Here is an 8,761-nt window from a genome sequence, read left to right as displayed (position 1 = left end):
GGTTGTTCAAACCCCACTGGTCCAGCCGAAAAATGTCATGTTGCTCCGACTGCACCAACATTGAGACCAAACTGTCACGACAAAAAAAGGGACGAGCCAAAAAGTTAACCCTGTAGACACAGGTACCAACCTATAGGGTAACCATTTTAATTTAAAATAGTCGACCTCCTTTTATTATTATTTTGCCAAAGAAAGACTGATCAACCCTTGGATATGTGTGTGTGTGTGTGTGTGTGTGTGTGTGTGTGTGTGTGTGTGTGTGTGTGTGTGTGTGTGTGTATGTATGTATGTATATATATGTATATGTATGTATCTATGCATGCATGCATGCATGCATGTATATTATACATACAAACATGTATGTATGTATGTATATATATGTATATATACATATATGTCATATATATACATGCATGTATGTATATACATACATGTGTATATATATATACATACATATATGTATCTATGCATGCATGCATATATATATATATATATATATATATATATATATATATATATATATGTATGTATGTATGTATGTATGTATGTATGTATGTACATATACATACATATATACATATGTATATGTATACATACATACACACACACACACACACACACACACACACACACACACACACACACACACACACACACACACATGTGTGTGTGTGTGTGTGTGTGTATGTATGTATACATAACAATCATGGACACCTAATTTTAATCTCATCCCTCTGGTAGTTTATTCATGGCCGAAATGGGTCAGCCTCTATAATTTGTCGATCAAATATTGGGGTGAGGTCTATCTGGAGAAGATTGGCAGGATGCTTGGGATGGTGTTGGAGATTGACTTTGATGATGAGGACGATTTGTGTAAACTTATTAGAATTAGGGTAGCGGCGGTTAGGCGTATCCCAAAGTATATCTCATTACATTCTGCAAACGGTGTGTGGAGACAACAGTTAGAAATTGAAAAAGAGATACATCATTGTTCCAGATGAGGTAGTAAGTCTCATGGAGCAGAGGATTGCAGATTGTTTGTTAGAAAGGCTACGAATCCCTTTAGGAAATCAACGCAATTGTGGAGGAGGAAGTTGGAGAAAACGGTCATGGATTCAGTTGCAGAGACTCAAGAAGTTCGATCTCCTCAGCAAAAACAAAAGAAAGGATCTTTATCTTCAATGAAAGTGGGAGAAGATCCTCAGTTGGAGAACAAGAATGCATACACTCCCCCTGGTTGAGCAGAGGGAGGGGAGTCCTCCAAACAGGAAGTATTGGGAACCAAGGAAGGAAATGAAGTTTCGTCGTCCCCTAGAACAATCAATTTTAGCAAAATTTTATTAGATACCAAATTTTAATTGGACAAGGACTTAGAGGAGGAATTCTATCAAGAGGATGCCTTGGATAATGTAGACCCGAGATGTATCTGCCAATCAACGAACATCCTTTTTGGTAAAGCTAAAGGACTTAGAGGCAGGAGAAGCAACTGCCAAAAGAGGGAAGACAATGCTAAGGAGAAGGGCATTGTTAGCATATTTGATTTCATGAGGAAAGCTAGGGGAGAAGGGCTCTCCCTTGGCAAGAGATGAAGATCACTACATGGAACGTCAGGGGTCTATCGGCTTCTGACAAAAGACGCTTGGTTAAATGAGCATTTTTTAGAAGCAACAATGTTATAATTGTCATTCAGGAAACTAAGATCAATTCAGAGAAGGCGAATAGTTTTATTAAGTCTTGCAAAGTCTGGGAAGGTATCTTTCAAGATGTTGTAGGGGCCGCTGGCGGGTTGGGTGTTATTTGGAATCCTTCTTTGGTCAAAGTAACGCTTTTAGAGAAAGTCGAACATTGGATGTTGTGTACAGTTTACAGTTTGAAGGAGAATTTGAACTTCCCTCTAATAAATATCTACGGACCAACTAAAACTCAAGAAAAGACTCAGGTTTGGCAGGTCCTCATGAATAAAATTTCAGACCTAGGGAATGACAAGATAGTAGTGCTTGGTGATTTTAATGCATTGCTTGATTTAGATGAGAAAAAGGGAGGCTTGAGAATGTCAAATAAGGTTATGGAAGACTTTAGAGAATTTGTCATGCAGAATCAATTGATGGCTGTTGTACCAAAGAACGGGATCTTCACGTGGACTAACCGAAGAGCAAATTTTGCTCACATCTCAAAAAGATTGGACAGACATCTCATAGGAGAATCTTGGTTGGAGTCATCCTTTCAGGTAGAGGCATCCATTCTTCCAATTTCTCTTTCAGATCATTTTCCTATAGAACTCAAATTGAGCGAGGCTCCAATCAAAGGAAGTAGTAGCTTCAAATTCTTGAGTATGTGATGGAGAGACGTAGAGTTCATCTCGCATCTTCAACAATGGTGGAAAGAAAGCAATATTTATAAGGGAACACTGAGTTATAGCTTCGTGAAGAGACTAAAAATTTTAAAAGAGAAGATTAAAATATGGAACATAGATTCTTTCAAAAATATCTTTGCAAAAAGAAATATAATAGAGGAGGAACTAAACCAAATAAACTTGGTCACTATAATCTCTGAGATGTCTAATGATGCCTACCACAAAGAAGCAGCCCTCAAGCAAGAATTGGCAGAAATTCTTCTGAGAGAAGAAATCTTTTGGCGCGATAAATCCGCCTATTTGGTGGGCTTCTACAAGCCTAATTTTTTTCTTTTTTTTTGGTTTTTTTTTTTTTTGGTTACAAGGTGATTTGTACAACGTTTTGCTACAATAGCGCTAGTTTGCGTTTGAATAGAGGCACTATTTAACACAAACGCACTAAAAGAAAGGGAAAGACAAGAGAAGACAAAAGCACTGAAACAGGGTGAATAGCGCCAAAATAATGTCAAATGCACCAAAACAGTGTCAAAAGCGCAACCTGTGTGACATTTTCAACATTCAAACATGTTATTGGTTAAAAAAAAAAAAAGTTGATCTTTTTGGTGTTTGGATTCACGTCGGGTTCACCAAATGATGCCCTCCTAAATGGCACAAGATTAGTCTATGATCAAATAACACAAAAACACGCAAAACATTAGTGTTAGTCAATCGAAAACTAATCTAAAAAGGCATACCAAAAGAGAGACTACAAGCATGCAAGCATATTTAACTATCAAAGCAAACATGATGAGGCATCTCCAAATACCTCCTAACATACTCTTAGTTCCTTCTCCCTTGTTCCTCTCCTCTCCAAGTTCCAAAATAGTGTAGCTCTCAGCAGCTTTTTGCACTATGGATGCTTATGGAGGATTGAGATTTAATATTAAGCTTCAAATATGAAATGAAAAGCTAAATACTATGCTATTGATGCTAAAATGATATATTTTAACCAAAAATGATAAGATGTTAGATTGCTTATGCTAAATGCTCTCTAAAAATGTCTATAGCCTAAATGCATACAAGTTTTCAGGATCTGGATTATGAAGGAATGGGCTCTATTTATAGGAAAAATGGAGCAATGGATGGCCAGGATTGAAAGGTTTAATCAAGGGTCAAGCTTGAAAGTTGGGGATCCATGTGCACAATTTGCACCAATGAAATGGTGACAAGTGTCAACATAAGATTCGGTTGAGATAAGAGGTTGGAGGCATTAAATGCCTGAGGAGACCTCATGGTTATCTAGAAGGTAAGGGTCAAGCCTAAATTAGGATTACCCACTGGATTAGGAGTTAATGCAAGGATAAACCTTTGTGTAAATGATTAAGAGATAATCATGGTCAAAGCATTAAAGGCTTGATGAGACCCTTGGGTTGGGTAGAGGTTGAGTCAAAACAAATGTTTTAACCATGTAGGAGGGTTTGGGTTAACCATTAATGGTTTTTGAAGACTTTGTGGATTAAGTGGTTGAAGGTTGGAAGCTTTCAAAGGTTATCCAAGACTTTGAGACATTTAGTGGTTGAAGGTTGGAAGCCTTTAATGGTTATCAAAGACTTTTAGGCTTTGAGAAGTGACTCCATTTTGCTTAGGAATGTGACAAAGTTTAGAGAAGGGGTTAGGTTATTTAGGAAGGGGTTAGAAGAATCTAGAAGGGGATTAGATTTTGCAAGTGGATTTGGTGGGTGAGGGAAAATAGGATTTTATTAAAATAAAAATTCATTTATTTCAATAAATGTGTGCAAGTTGTATTTGGATAAATATTCAAATAAATATTAATTTATTTAAATGAGAAAAAGGAAGATAAAGCATTAAAATGCTTGAAGACTTTGAGGGGAACCATTAAAGGCTTCAAGACTTTAAGGAAAACCATTAAAGTCTTAAGAAGACTATAGAAGGAAGCCATCAAGTTTGAATACTTTAAGGGAAACCATTAAAGGTTTCAAGTGGGTGAGGATAAATAGGATTTTAAATAAATAATTTATTTAAAATAGTTGTGCAACTTGCTTTTGTAGGAAAATACAAGTGGGTGGAGGATAAAGGTGATTTAAATAAATTATTTATTTATTTAAATGTGAGAGGTGGGATTTTGGGGGATTTAAATAAATATTAATTTATTTAAATGTGAGAGGTGGGATTTTGGGGGATTTAAATAAATATTAATTTATTTAAATGTGAGAGAAGATTTAATTAAACAAATATGATTTATTTATTTAATTAATGGTATGAATTTGGTTAAGTGAATTAAATCAAATAAATTGAATAATTTATTTAATTAATAGGAGAAGAGGGTTAAGATGAATTAATTAAATATTAATTTAATTAATTATTAATTGATGGTTAAATAATCAAATAAATACTAAGTATTCATTTAATTAAGTGGACAGATTTATGTGACTACAGATGGTTATGCTGTCCATTCACTCTCGAAGAAGTTAAAAAGGCAGTCTTTGATCAACATCCAAACAAAGCTCCGGGTGTAGACAGATTCACAATGGAATTTTATCAAAAATGTTGGGGGTTTATGGGGAATGACATTCTCCGAATTGTGGAAGATTCTAGAAAATAGGGGAAGTTCGTCAAGGAGATCAATCACACCAACATAGCTTTGATCCCTAAAAAGCAGGATTGTTCTTCTATCATGGATTTCAGACCCATATATTTATGTAATTCCTTATATAAAATCATTTCTAAGGCAATGGTAAACAGGCTTAAACCGATCCTGATGAAAATTATTTCGCCGGAACAGCATGGTTTCACCCCGGGGCGCGAAATTATGGACAACATTATTATGGCAGCAAAAACTATCCATTCAATGCATTCCTCCAAATTCCAAGGTATGATCATTAAACTAGATGTGTCCAAGGCTTATGATCGAGTAACGTGGAGTTTCTTACTAGAGGTTCTTAGGAAATTCAGCTTTGATAAAAAATGGTTGAGATGTATAGATCACAGTATTTCATCTGTAAATTTTTCAATATTAGTTAATGGTTATGCATGTGGCTTCTTCCAAGCTACTAATGGGATTTTACAAGGAGATCCTTTGTCGCCCATCCTATTTGTTCTTATGGCAGAAGTGCTCGGTAGGCAGATTAAAAGAAAGGTCGGGCAAGGTCTTTGGAAAGGTTTCGCTATCCACAAAAGATTGAATCCGATCTCCCATTCACAATTTGTGGACGACACTATTCTTTTCGGCGCAACAACATAAAGAGAATCTCAAGTCATCCAGAGTGTTCTAGAAGACTATGAAAAGGACTCAGGGTAGTGTATGAATAAGCAAAAATCAAGGATATATTTTCTTAACACTGACAAGAGAATTCGGGATAAGACAAAAGGATTGTTGCGATTCGGACAAGGTAGCTCTCCAATTCAATACCTTGGGGTCCCTATGATTGTAGGCAAACTGGACAACAAACTGTGGGAAGGAGTGGTCAATAAGTGCAAAGCCAAATCAACCTTATGGAAGAACAAATGGCTTTCACAGGCGGGGTAGATTTAGATGATTAAATCGGTTTTATGTGCAGTTCCTAGCTACTACATGTCATGTTACAGAGCTCCAAGCAAGGCCTTGTCGGCACTAGATGGTTTGCTTAAAAGATTCATTTGGGAAGTATCACAGGAGGAAAGAAAGATCCCATTGATCAATTGGGAAACTGCTTGCATGCTCGAGGAGAAAGGCGGGGCTGGTCTTAGGAAAATGAATTTGCAGAACTTGGCTTTGGGTGCGAAACTAGCGTGGAAGATGTATAACCATCCCCAAAAAGGCTGGTGCAAGTTGATGGCAAATACTTGGATTCGAATGAGCTAGAAAGAATATCCACTATGGCCAATTCGACTAGAGGATCACCATTTTGGAAGTTCATTTAGGAAAGCAGGAGGATCATAACAGATCATCTGACATGGAAGATAGGCGATGGTTGCAAGGCTAAGTTATGGAGGGATTCTTGGAACGAAGAAATAGCGTTGGTAGATGAGATTGATGATCTAGACTGGATCACTGAAATGGAGGTGATTATGGGAGCTTTGGTGGCAGATTATGTCCAAGAGAATTGCAGCCCAAATTCTCCAATAAGGTGGAAAAGGGTTGGAGATATGCAGAATGTAAACAGTGTGAAGGTAGTCGATATTCTTAAAAGCAAAATTATCTATATTTCATCTAAAAAAGATACCCTTATATGGAATGTTGCTAAATTAGGTAATTATAAGGTTAGTTTGGGTTACGAATTACAAAGAAAGAGGCAGAAAGACGGTAATTGGCATGTCATTTTATGTTGGGACAAATGGGTGTTACCCAAAGCGGGGGCCTTTCTTTGGATCGCCTTGCATGGAAGAATCCTTACAAGTGACAGACTGAAATCAATAGGTATAGCGGGGCCAAACAGATGTTGCCTTAGCAAAAATGAGGAAGAATCCACGTATCGTTTATTGTACAATTGTTCTTTTTCAAGGATGTGTTGGGATTGGCTGCAGATGAAGCTTCAGAACTATATGGTTTATAAAAGTTCATTCAAAGATTTCATCTTTGCTTGGCCGACGGGGGCAAGTATTCAAAATGGGGAGGCTTGTGGATTACTAGCCCATCATTGGTTGTCTGGCATGTGTGGAAGGAGAGAAACAAAAGAATATTCAAAGAGGAAGAGTTGGAGGTCAATCTCTTGATTAATAAAATTCAAGTGGCAATAGAAGAAACTATCAATGGTGAGATCTACAACAACAAATTTAAATATTATTCTAAGTGGGATATGGAGATGGAGCAAATATGGAAGCTTAAACAAAGCAGTTGCCACATCTAAGGAGTAAAATTAGTTGAGCGAAAAAAGGTCAAGTGGAAGCCTCCCCCTAATGGATGGAAAAAAATAAACTTTGACGAAGCTAGTAAAGGAAATCCAGGATTATCTGGTTATGGAGCGGTTGTCAGAGATGAGGAGGGCAAATTAGTTGGGGCAGTATGTGGTCAAGCGGGATTTGTCACTAATAACATTGCAGCTTTAGAGGAAGGGTTGAAATGGGCAACAACTAATGGAGTTTCGAAGGTGGTGATAGAAGGGGATTCAAAAGTCATTCTTAGCAAGATAATCAAAAAGCATTTCATGAATTGGCGGTTAAACGCTTGGATTCCATGGATATATTGTCATCTACAAAAATTTACGGACTACCATATTCAACATACCCTCCATGAAGGTAATCAAGTGGCGGACCTCCTTGCCAACCACGGGATTGTTAAGACTTTGCCAGCAGTCTTGTCGCCTGCAAATGTAGGGAACGAAGATCTTCAACAAATATTGTATGAGGACAGAGCTCATATTCCAAAGTCGGGGATAGGATGAAATCTATTGCTTTTTTGTTCTTAGGATAAGAGGGGTGCGTTCTTATCAGCTTTATTCACGCAGGCTTGGCAGAATCATCTACGGTAGTCCTATCTGGTTTTGAAATCCCATGGGAGGTAGTAGAAGGGAGTGGAAAGGGAATGGTGGGTTCTAGAAGCTTAAGGTCTTTTTATAGCAAAGCTAAGACAGATCGGAGCGAGCATTTCTAAATAGGCAATATGGTGCATAGGTTCGGTTTAAGTTGCCTCTACCGTGAGGAGTCTCTGGAAGCCCAATGCGAACGTCTCTTCGATATAGACATTGAAGGCCAAAATGCCATTCAAAGCTTGCTTGACGACGCTTTTAGTGAGGAGAGGCACTGGTGTGACGACTACATTTATGAGATTATACTGTGCCTATTGGTTGATGTTTTGCCTTCGAAGGAAGCTTGCGTGGAGAAATTGGTGGGATTTGTGAGGGAAGAAGATGTGGAAGTCATGGGGGGAGCGGTGTTGGAGGTGGAGGAGGAATGGGCCAGCATATTAGGCCCTTGTTTCAACCCCACAACCATCCTTTCAAACGCAGAGTGTTCGGACCCAGAGAATGATATACAACTTGTTGCAGAAGCTCTCAGACTTAGGAAGGTCGAGTTTATGGCTAAAGCGTGGGAGGTCTTCAGGGTTGGGGTCACGAATGTCGATATGGGCCGGTTCAGGAGGATGATGCTGCAAGAAGACAGATGGCTATCGAAAGGGAGTATTGTCAAGGTGGTGACCATAGGCATGCGAGTGGCCACCATTTTAAGGCTTATGTAATCTATTATATCTAGTTTGTTTTGGCTCGATCAGTCAATTAATATATGTAAACTTTTATTTTCTGATAAATATAAGGCACCATCCCCACCTTTATAGCACTTGATGAAAAAAAAACACACACACACAGATATATATATATATATATATATATATATATATATATAAATATATATATATGTATGTATGTATATGTATATGTATATGTACATATAAATATGTATATATATATATATATATATACATATTTATATGTA

The sequence above is a fragment of the Cryptomeria japonica genome, chromosome 1 (genome assembly GCF_030272615.1).
Source record: "Cryptomeria japonica chromosome 1, Sugi_1.0, whole genome shotgun sequence".
Classification (NCBI taxonomy): Eukaryota; Viridiplantae; Streptophyta; class Pinopsida; order Cupressales; family Cupressaceae; genus Cryptomeria; species Cryptomeria japonica.
Note: the sequence above shows the minus strand (reverse complement) of the source record.